This window comes from Pezoporus wallicus, unplaced genomic scaffold, assembly GCF_028554395.1.
Source record: "Pezoporus wallicus isolate ANWC-B61680 ecotype Strahan unplaced genomic scaffold, APGP_CSIRO_Pwel_v1 contig_7923, whole genome shotgun sequence".
NCBI classification, from domain to species: Eukaryota; Metazoa; Chordata; class Aves; order Psittaciformes; family Psittacidae; genus Pezoporus; species Pezoporus wallicus.
The window spans coordinates 45,259-56,709 of record NW_026642186.1 but is presented as its reverse complement, the minus strand read 5'-3'; the positions used below and the strand labels follow the sequence as shown (position 1 = coordinate 56,709).

Sequence of the window (11,451 nt, the reverse complement as noted above, 5' to 3'; positions counted from 1 at the left end):
AACATTAAACAACAAATCAGAGATTGCCTTCAATGCAGGATTTGTCTGCTTAGCAACTCAGCAACCCAGTCTGTTTAGCTGCACCAAGGCCCTGTCCGATGCCGTACCTGGCACGAGGAAAGAAACTGTTACAATAGTGTCAGGTGACCAAAACTTACATCAGATCTACAGTTAGCAGTAAGACTAAGTACAAAGTGTTTTAAGCACCTTAAACGGTGCTGTCACTGAAGTGTTAGGGGTCAACAGGGTCAGTCTTCCAGTAACAAGGTCCCCTTTTTTATTTTTGAGGGAATGCCAGGCCAGGCTGGATCGCCGCAGATCGGAACATTCCACTGAGCAACTTCAGGGGATGATCGGTAGAGCGGGAAGTGTTGTGGGAAGCATACCTGAACCACACGCTGGCGTTCCTGTAATCTAAAGGACTAGAATTTACATTTGTCACAGTACCATTCACCTTGGCTTAGGCGCTTGTTCAACTAAATATTACGCAGGTACCCATTCGCACGGCCCCTTATAATTCTACTCCCGAGGTCCATTTGGGGCAATAGGCGAATATGGTACCCAAGCATCCCAATTGTCTGTTGTGCTGTTGAGGTTGGCAGTGCTACATATGACATGGTGGACGGGCAAGGGCCAGTTGCCTATAGGAGTACCAACCAAACATATTGGAAATGGGTTACCAGGGGAAGGTAAGGCGAGGCAAATGGCGTTCTGCCCCGCAAGCTTAACCATCATCGCCCACCCGTTGTTCCCGGGCTGCGGAGGCAGACGGCTGGCTGTTTCCAGAGTCTTCGTTACTGTCAGGAAGAGCAGGGGAAGATAAGGACACTGTTTTGGTCCACTTCGCAGGGACCCATTGTGTACCTGTGGATGTAAGCACACACATATAACATCGCCCCATTTACTTCACTTCTGCCAGGCCCTGCCATAGGCCCGTGCTGGGATCACGGTACATGACCATCATGGGTGCCTTAGATTCGGACGCCGCGGCTCGCCTGTGCACTTGAGCAGGGAGAGAGTCCTGATCTGCAAAAATGCACAAGTAGTTCAGAACAAACAATGCCTTAGACAGTCTTTCTTGCACGTCGTGAATGTCACTGAACTTTTCAAGGTACCGTTTCAGGGTCTGTTGCGCCCGCTCAACTATGGCCTGTCCCGTTGGTGAATAGGGAATGCCAGTCACATGTTTGACTCCCCATTGTTGACAAAATTGGCGCATTCTCTCACCTACATAGGCAGGCCCATTGTCCGTTTTTATTTGCTGAGGCACTCCCATAACGGCAAAGCAGCTAGTTAGATGCTGTACTACATGGGAACCCTTTTCTCCTGTCTGGGCTGTGGCCCACAGAAATCTGCTATATGTGTCAATTGTGACGTGCACATACTTAAGGAGTCCAAACTGTGGCACATGTGTGACATCCATCTGCCATACTTCACAAGGGCCCAAACCCTGAGGGTTCACCCCGATTCCCAGCCCTGGTCCATGATGGCTACAGCTGGGGCAGGCCCTGACAATGCCTCTCGCTTCCTCCATTGTAATCTTAAATTGACAGAATAGTCCCTTAGCATTCTGGTGAAAAGTGTTGTGGGCCTCCCCGGCCTTTACAAAGTCACTCAGGGGTGCAGCAATGGAAACTAACTGATCTGCTCTATCATTGCCTTCCCCCAACCCCTGTGACCGTTTATGACTCCGTATGTGGATGATGGCGTAAGCACACTCCCGCTGATGAATGGCTGCCTGCAGCTGACGCAGCAGGTCAAACAACCACCGGTTTCGACACTCTCTGAGCCGAGCATCCTCAATGCACTGAACCACACCTGTGACGTACATAGAATCAGAGATTACATTTATTTCTGTGTGATGCCAGTTCAAAAAGGTCCAGACGACCGCCGCTAGCTCTAAAGTCTGCAGTGCGTCCTCTGCTTCCACGGCCAATATCTGCTGGTGCCATGTCTCATCCTGCATCCAGGTCGCCGCAGCACGCCGAGACTTCTTTCCAGCATCTGTAAAAACCGTTACTGCATTGGCCAGCGGGCGCTCACTCCTTTTTGGTATCTTGATCCATTCTTGCTGGCTGATCCAGCCCAAGGTGGTGGATTGCAGTTGCTCTACCTTAAGCTCCGCAGCCTGAGACAGCAGGCTGACTTGTAACGCCTGTGAATGCTGGAGATACCACTCAAGATCCCGCTGTTTTATTGGCAGGTAAATAGTTTCGGGTTCCTGGGCCGTTAATTGCAACACCCTCATTCGGCCCTTTTGGACCAACTCTGCTAAATTTTCTATTTTCTGTTGAATAGTAGTTTTGGGCCAGACAGCAGTAAAAAGCCACTCCAGTATCTTCACCTCCTCCCCCTTTTTCTTTTTGCACTGTGTCAGTGCACCCAAGAGTTGCTTAGGGCCTTGTAATATTGTACGGTCTATGGGAAGGTCTCCGTCTCGACGGTCAACCCATCTCTGTGTGATTTGTGTGCTGATGCGCTGAATGGTTAGCTGCTGTTCCGACATGGGTCACACCCATGGGTAGGTGCCTTGCAACAGGGGGTCTCAAGGTGTCAATATCACCGTTTGAAATGCCCACAACAGGACGCAGCCATTGTATATCTCCAAGTAAGCACTGTGCGTCATGTAGGGTCGAAATTTGAATGTGAAGTTGCAGTTTCTGCGGTCGTACCTGGCCCTCTGTAATATGCCAACCTAAATATTTCCAGGCAGGGCCGTGCTGAATTTTTTCAGCCGCGATAACGAGTCCTTGTTTGCTCAGTTGCTGCTCCAGTAGAGTCTCTTGGTCTGTGGTGAAGGGTTGATTTTGGGCGAATAGAATATCGTCCATATAATGATAAATTAATGTTCCTGGCCATATCCGGTGAAGGGGCTGGAGTGCATTGGCCACAAACAGTCGACACAGGGCAGGGCTATTTTTCATGCCCTGTGGCAGTACAGTCCATTCAAAGCAGCAAAAAGGTGCTGCTTTATTTGGCATTGGCAAGGTGAAGGAGAATCGTGCAGTATCTAGTGGATGCAGCTTAATTGTGAAAAAACAGTCTTTAAGATCAAAATCAGCAGGTGCCAACCCTCTGGGAGCATAGCAGGGTTGGGCAATCCTGGCTGCAAGGCACCCATCGCTTGTATCTGTGCATTGATAGCTCTCAAGTCCTGTAGCAGTCTATATTTTCCTGATTTCTTTTTAATAACAAAAATTGGCATATTCCAGGGGCTCATGGAAGGTCGTAGATGTCCCTGTTGTAATTGTTCCTGCACTAAAAGCTGCACTTGCTCTAGACTTTCCTTTTTCAGCGGCCACTGCTTGACCCACACCGAAGTGTTAGTAGTCCATGTGAGCTGGATCAGGAAAGTCCATTGTGCAGCTACCACTCCTAAAAATGCTGGTTAGTCAGCACCAGTCCCAGCTGGTCTAGCACATCTCGGCCGATTAGGGCATCCACCCCAGTGGGCAACGGCATAATGGTTTCATAGATAGAAGCAACCTGACCATCGACGGCCACCTGTATTAAACCACAGCTGCATTGCACAGAAGCAGTGCCACCAACGCCTTCAACCCCACCAAGGGTGGGGTGGCACAGCCACCAGTGTGGCCACTTGTCAGTGTTTATTATGGTGATATCGGCTCCAGTGTCCAGTAATGCTGGTAAATTTAGATGCTGGTTCCCTCGAGACCATGTGGAGTCCACTACGAGTCTGTTGGTCATTGGGACAGTTAGCATAACAAGGCCTCCCGTGAAGCCAAATCCTTGGGACCCACGCTTGGCCAATGAACCAGTATCTTGCATTGCAGCAGTTAATTGTGGCAAGGGGACTAGCTGGGCAATCTTGCTCCCTACAGGGATATGAATCGGAGGAAATGATGTTTGAGCTACAATGCAAATTTCTCCAGTAAAGTCTGCATCAATCAGTCCAGGTAATATAAACAGACCCTTCAGTCCACTGGAGGATCGCCCAAGCAGCAATGCTCCATGGGCTTGTCCATTTATCATTAGTGGTCCCCGGACTGCTGTGGGGATCTTACACGGCCATTGATCAATGAGGGTCGCATCTACTGCGGTTGCCAGGTCCAGGACGAGGCTCCCTCTAGTGGCGGGCTGCAGGTCGGCTGCGGGCCGCAGCTCCCGGCTGATGGTGTCGCACTTGGTGCTGGCCACTGGGCGGCAGCTGATGGTGTCGCACTTGGCGCTGGCCACTGGGTGGTGGCCTGAGCAGGGGCCGCAATTGTTATCTGCGCGCGGCGGCCATTCGCGCTCATCTGTCCGTTTCCCGAACAGCTGCAGGCTTCTGTGCTATGGCTGTTTCGGTGACAATTAGAACACCAAACAGTCCTTCTGCAGTTTCGTTTCAAATGTCTTCCGCCACATCTGAAACAACGAAGCTGAGGCTTGCATTCACGTCTTGGTTGTGCCGGCACTACGTTGTTGGACTGTAGAGCACCCAGCGCTGCAAAAGCCTGTACCTGAGCCTGCGCTGCCTCCCTCTGTGCCTGAGCTATCTCTTTTCCCATTTCTCTAACAGTTTCTACAAGTAGTGCCTGAGCTCCTACTGGCACCCTGCTCATGCGTTCTAGCATAAGTTCTGTGGTGGCATCTGCGGGTAGGGTGACTAAAATACCTTTTGTATAGGTGTTGCTATTTTCCATGACACAGTGGCGCAGCAGCGGACCCCTCATATAATCTGGAGTATCCGCTAAACTGATGGCTGTGGTTAGTCTATCCACAAAATCAGCAAATGTTTCATCTTTCCCCTGTTTAATGGACATGTACGAGGGGGTGGGGGGCGCCGTGCGCACTCTCTGCATGGCTTCCCGGGCAGTACGCATGGATTCCAGACAGACGTCTGGCCCCATTTGCACTTGAATGTCTGCACTAGCAAATCGCCCAGTTCCCATCAATTGTTCTGTTGTAACACCAAACAGCGGGTCGTTTTGGCCTCTGGGCAGGTTTGATGATCTATCACAGAGCTGTTGCCAATGCGCTGCCACAATAGCTGCTGCGCTTGTGTCATGATCATTCTAATTATTCCCTTAATATCTTCAGGGCATAAAACTGTACCGCTCCAAATATAACCTAACATCTGTTTAGTGGGCTCACCGTGCAATCCTGATTCGTTCACCGTACTTCGTAACTGAGTTAAAAATTTCCAATCTAGGTCATAATGGGTTCCCTGTGTTCCTCCCAGTCCATCTGGTTCGTACCGGACTGGGAAGGCTCGCAGGTCTTCTAGATCTCCCGCTAGGGCGTAGTCTCTATTTTCTACTGCGTGTTTCAAAATGGCGCCCCAATAAATCCGGCGCCGAGGCACCGCCCTCTTTCTTTCGGATTCCTCGACATTTATCATGCGTATGGCTTCTAACACACTCTCTCTAACCTTTTCAAAGTCCCTACTGTCGGAATCCCTCTGCTTTTCAAAACTCGACTGGGGTGGTGGGGGAGCAGGGAGTTGCGCATCCTCCGCTGCACCTTCTGATGAGGAGGGAGGGGGAGAAAGGGAGGGGGAAAAACCCTGCGCTCCGAGCACAGGGAGCGCCCCGCAAGTTGGGGGAAGTTGGGAGTTATAATCTTCCCCCGGCCTTAACCGACCGGGGACGTCTGTTCCTAGATTCTCTGTTGCTACAGCAGCGATTTTCTTTTCTGCCTTGTATTTTTTTTATGCAATTTATTACTTCTCTCCAAGGCTTACCAAATTTCCTTGCCGTTTTATGATCATCAAGCATCGAGTCAAATAACTCATCACCAAACTTTCGCCACTAACTCTCCTCAAATACTATATTAGGATCTACAAAAAATCCCTTAGCCTCCCCTACAGCCACTAGACCGGCTAGATGCTTTAGAGTTTCAGGCTTAATTCCCCGCTTTTCTAAAAAGGGCTGTAATAAGTCCAGGGCTACCTCTCAGTCCATTTTCATGGCGGCCTTTTCTGGATCGTCTTCTTCTGGATCGTCCTGTAACCTCGGTCTCCAGATTGGCCTCCTGACGCAGCAGTGTCTGGTTCGCCCCAGCGGCGGACTCCTTTCGGTTAGTCCAAGCACCCAGGTCCGTCACGCCACTGCAGCAGCATTGCCCGCGCTCCCTGGCCGTTCCGGGTCCTCGCTAACCGGGGCCCTGTAGTCCATGGTCCCTGTTCGGGCGCCATTTGTAAGCGGCGAGGAGAAGCAAGACGCCAACCCAATATGGATGATAAGCAAACTTGTACTTTATTTGTGATGCAGTTCACTTATATAGGCGTGGTATTGATACAGAGGGTTGACCAATGTACAGGGGGGTAGTACAGGGATATTGTACAAGGGGGTTGTACAAGGGGGTTAGAGGAATTTGCTTGCTTAAACAAAAGTATTGTCTGTTGTAAATGCCTGCTAAGCAGAACAAAGGCACCTGGTCCTATTGATAAGCAAAAGCAGACACCTGGTCCTATTGGTAAGCAGCTATTGATAAGGAAAAGAAGACACTTGGTCCTATTGATAAGCAGCTATTGATAAGGAAAAGCAGACACTTGGTCCTTTTGATAAGCAGCTATTGATAAGGAAAAGCAGACGCCTGAATCTACTAACAAGGGGAGAAGCAGATGGTTTATGGCTGGGATACCAGGCCAAACCCTAAGGCCATATGTGAAGACTGAAAGGTGAAAAGTGCAAGGAGAGGAAGACTCATTTACTTCATCTTGAAGACCCCTACCCACAGGAGGAAGACTCAGTTACTTCATCTTGAGACCCCTGCCCATGACCAGAGGGGGTGATGCGCAGAGGACCTTCTGGCTCATTATAATACGAAGCAGGGATAGGCCATGAATATGTATAGGCGTGTTGTGCAACCTTATGAATATATATAACTTTAGAGGATAAATGTAGAGGGAAACAACACTGAGGTACGCATGACTTTGAGGAATTATCCCTATGCGTCTCAGCGCTGAATAAAAGCATACCTACTTTACAACTTTTAACGAGTTGTGGAGTTTATCCGCGCATCAGTATTTAGCCATGCCTCCTAGGCACAACAGTATTGGTTAGATCCACACAGCTTCCTCCACATTCTCCTCCCACATCCGGTATCTGGTTACCTGTGAGGCCTACCCCTTGCCTTGCTCGCACAAGGCCTCTAAGGCTCCATGGCCTTGCTCTTAGAGCCATTCTGCAACAATGATTCTATGATTCTAAAAGGATCTAGGAGGTAGAAATAAAAACATCAACTTGAGCTACCATTTCCTTAGCTGGAACATGATACCTAGTGCTTGAACCTAGACTACAGTTACAACACTTGGGTTTTAATACTATGGCAGCAAGATGCGTAGCAGTTATAGCTGCATAATTCCTGCTATTGCTTTTTAGCTCAGAGTGCCAGGAGACTTGATTACTGTCTTAATAGTACATGTATCCATAGACAATCAGGAATGTTTTGCAAAGGCCTGCCCCTGCTGAAACTGACAACAAGCCTTCCAGTGAGAAGAGAGGAGCCAAGATTTCACACACCTTTTCAGCCAGTGTAGTCTATACTTTGTCCCATGCTATGTCATGGCTGTAAATTCAACTGGACAGGGTGCTGGGTCATCTAGTCTAGATCATGCTTTATCAAGAAAGGTTGGACCAGATTATCCTTGAGGTCCCTTCCAAGCTGGGATTCTACAATATGCAACCAACTAAGACATACTTACTCTATATGAAGGAAAAAAAAACCAAAACAACCCAACAAACATACCCCACAAAAACCCCACAAAAAAAATCTACACAGCATACTGATCCCTATCAATACAAGTTTTTAGTCTATTTCTTTCCTAATGTTAGCTTGCAAATTCACGTGTACTTCTGCCCTACTCATTACACTGAGAATAAACTTATATCTACAGTTGAATGAAACCTTTTCTCCCCTTCTTTTGCAAAGCCATGTTCTTCTTAAACTTTTGACTGGACTGGGTATTACTTTATAAAAAGTTACTATTACACAATATAATAGAAATTGAAATCTGAAATCATTAAAAGAATGAAATTCAGTGAAGAAACATGCTTTTCCTGAAGCAGGCACAAATTAGACCTGGACGTGTTTCCACCTACAAAACTTAAAATTCTTAAGCAGTTAACTGCAAATTAGGTTGGATGATACATTAAAATTGGGCTTGTTAAAATATTTGTGTAGAAGGCTTTTGCCCTAGCCATGCTAGTATACTCATTAAATTTTGTCCTAGAGCAAGACCTGAAAAAACTTGCTCACAGATGCTGCTGCATCAGCTCTGAGAATTTACTTCTACTCTGCAAGAATTACATACCTTACAATTCCTACAAGTTCTCTCCTAATACTTAATTGATCAACTCTCCAGCCTCCATAGGACAACAGGCCACATCACTGATCTGCCTCCAGAACCGTGGCTGCAGTTTCAAGAACTGAAAAACAACTATATTACATACATTACATAAAATACATAATTATAATTTAGGTATTTTCAACCCTATTGTGAAAGTTCACAGAGCATGTGTAGAGTTTCAAAGAGGCATTTAGAAATCTTGTACACTACAATACTGAGTAAGCTTCAGCACCTTCAGCCACAGTAATATGGGTGCCCTGACAAAGAACTTATTACCTTGTGATGCAAGCCATTTCTGACTGGATGCTGGGTCTGGACTGGGATCAGAAAGTCAGAAGGAATCATGTGAGTTCCTGTAAGAAAAGGCACATTAATAGCCCTGCAACATGAACACCTTAGAGAAAACTTCAACTCTCAACTCTTCCAGCTACTGGAAGACTCAGCCACTTAAAAAAAAAACTTTTAAATAAAAAAATAATAATAAAAGCTTTTTATTAAAAGCAGGGGGAAGTGACAATACAGGTCAGTAGTTTCAGCTTTAGTTGACCCTCCTTATTGTAAGGTTAAAACCTGCCTCTTGTACCCTTTAAAAGCCACTAAAATTGATAGCACCATAGCAATGTGATGCTAGGCAAGCTAAGAGTCCAACCTTTAAACCAGTGTCAAATCTGCAGACACTCTTACAGCTTTGTAGCCATTCAGAATTGAATTCCAAACTAAAGTACTGAATAGTTTCATTTTACCTTGATGAATGAGCTGGTAAAAAGCATGCTGCCCATCGGTGCCAGGCTTACCCCACACAATAGGGCCAGTACTGTAGCCCACTCGAGAGCCTTTCTTGGTAATGTATTTGCCATTAGATTCCATATCACCCTAAAAGGAAAGAAGGGATGTATCACTGTCCTTGCAGATCCACACAGTATCAGTACAAGTTTCCATATATAATTCAACTATCACGAGTGTTACCTATTGGTAGAGGCTTCATAAAAATCGGGGATACACCTGCTTAATTTACAGACATAGAGATAATGGAGGTCTGAGGGGGGGGGAATCTAACTTAACTGAGCAAATAAGTAGATATACATCATGGCACCAGTCTCTTTAGGCCCTTGATAACGTAAGTAACTGCAATTTTAACCTAGAAACATGCATTCAGGTTCTAGAACCAGGATGGAAGCTTATCTACATACTTGCTTCTATGAAACCTTTACTCTGAGGCTTACCTGCTGGAAGTAGGTAGCAAAGCGGTGCATGTGTTGGTCATAGGGCAGAAGGGCATGGGTTTCACATCCATAGCAGTTTATATACCAGACCCCCAGCACGGCCAAAAGAACAGGCATGTTCTTCTCCAGTGGGGCAGTGTGGAAGTGATTATCCTATGTGACACAAAGGAAAACACTTCTGATACAGCAGAAGTCATTCCTCCCAGCTCCCAATAATTGTTTTTATTGTTGTTTTGATCCAGAGAGCTTCCCAAGCACAGCTGTTTTAGAAGCACTGATAGGACATAAGATGCTGAACTTCAGGGACCAACCTGCCTTCAGTTATCTTACTAACAGCTCTTAAGAGGAACATCCAAAATAAGCATCCAATTACCATCCAGTGGGCTCCTGCAAGCAGGCTCTCAAAGTTGTCAAACCCTAAATGGAAAAAGTCATTTTGAAGTTATTACAACTCAAACTTTATTTTCCTTGTAGAGACAACTGTAAAACAGTTAAAATTACTTGTATGGCACAAGGCTCCCAACTGGTAATGGAGTTTAAAGTTGCACTTTGACTTCTCCCAAAATTTGCATCCCATAATTCCATAATAGAGGCTTGGACTTTAGAGAAAGTCCAACTTCATGAAGCATACAAAAACCACACACACCCCACACACCCCAGGGCAAGGCTAGTATAGCAGGCATTTGTGTTTGTCTGAGGAGAAACAACTGTAGTATGGTTTTCTCAAAAAAGGTTCCCCTTCATAATTTGTGTATTTTAATTGCTATTCATTTCCACTAATGAGTAGTTTAACACCATCCCATCCTGCAAAGCCATGTATTCCAATTTTTATATGGAAAAATTGAGTTGAAGTGTTTCACAATTAGAGCAGCAGCTCTACCTATGGTCAAAAGCCAGCTTCAGGAGGTGAAGGATTTAAGAGCTAGAAGCCCTGATAGACTGGCATGTCAGCAGTCAGATCTGACAGCAGAGATGAACAGTTAATTACAGACAAAACAGCAAGTGCCTGAATAAAGTTTGCTGTTCACATAGGTTTTTCTACACATGAAAACTCCTATTCATATCATTCCAAAATCACCAATGTTTTTCTTCTAGCCTCAGTTTAAGGGAATTCTAGCTTCAGACTTTAAATACCTGAAAGAAGCCATGAGGGAACAAATGCAAGGCTGCTGAACAGCCTGCTTACCAGGAAACAGCAGTTCTTTGAGCTCGTTCACATTAACTGTACTCTCCACCTGTATTTGAGATCTGCAAAAGAAATGAGCATGCTACAGTAACAAGTAGGTGAGAATTTGCTTCAAGGGTCTAATGTTTGTTCTACAGTCAACTGCAGATAGAAGCAGCATTCCTGTATCATCAGGCCCTATACCCTAGAAAAATAAGTACTGGGGACAAAAAGTAGTAATAAGAAGAGACCATTAACAACACTAAATGGAGCTCACATGCAGAACTGGAGACATAGAGTTTTGATGTTTAGCATGTATATACTCACAGAAGACACTCAAATAGTTAAGGAATATCAATTTCAAGGTCCAATTTTCAACGCTGACATAGCTTTATATAACAGGCACTTTTGGCAAGTGACTCGAGATTAAATTTGACTATTTCTACTTAAGTATGGGTAATCTCCAAAACTGTATTTACAGTACTAAAAACCTCAACACTACCATTCTGTTAGATTTTTTTTTTTTTAGCACAGCCAACCACTCAGTAGGTTGGGTCAAATATTTCCCCCCAAACACACTATCATTGATGCATTCCATAGTTACATTCCTGAAGCAAACAGACATCATATGTAAGTGGCGAGGAGAAGCAGACAGGCCAACCCAATACAGGTGATAAGCAAACTTCTACTTTATTTGTGACGCAGTTCACACATATATAGGAGTGGTATTCAGCCACTCCTCCTTGGCACAACAGTATTGGTTAGCC

At 45.8% G+C, this 11,451-nt stretch overlaps 1 pseudogene; it reads right to left on the bottom strand.

Moving 5' to 3' along the window:
* Positions 1 to 8,445: 8,445 nt before the first annotated feature.
* Positions 8,446 to 11,451, bottom strand: part of LOC130609316 (glucose-6-phosphate isomerase-like) — a 47,546-nt pseudogene continuing 44,540 nt past the window's right edge.